Source organism: Pholcus phalangioides, unplaced genomic scaffold (assembly GCF_987345545.1).
Source record: "Pholcus phalangioides strain wild (caught in Gottingen) unplaced genomic scaffold, Ppha-v1.0 ptg000007l_1, whole genome shotgun sequence".
Taxonomy (NCBI): Eukaryota; Metazoa; Arthropoda; class Arachnida; order Araneae; family Pholcidae; genus Pholcus; species Pholcus phalangioides.
The window spans coordinates 52845162-52845536 of record NW_028301600.1 but is presented as its reverse complement, the minus strand read 5'-3'; positions in this window follow the sequence as shown (position 1 = coordinate 52845536).

Here is a 375-nt window from a genome sequence, read left to right as displayed (position 1 = left end):
TGTTTTTTGTGCAATTTAGTAATCGTCATTACTTTCTTAGTTTTTTTTCCTCTCCCAATTGAAGAGCCTCTTTCCAAAGTTTCTTATATTTATGGAATAGCATAAACTGCAGAAATCATGTGTTTTGTATTTTTAAATAAATACAGTCAAACTCGGCTATGAAGACATCAAAGATTCCATGATTTTTGTTGTTATAACCATGCTGTTACAGCCAAGGTTAATGTTTTTAAGAACCTTTGATGAAAAATGTAATCAGATGTGTGCACACACAATCAATACTGTACATGAAGTTGTTTGATTGACCATGTTTGATCAAGAAAAATATGGCAAACTGTTGTCATAAATCCAAGTTCTCACAAAAAATATTGCTAATTG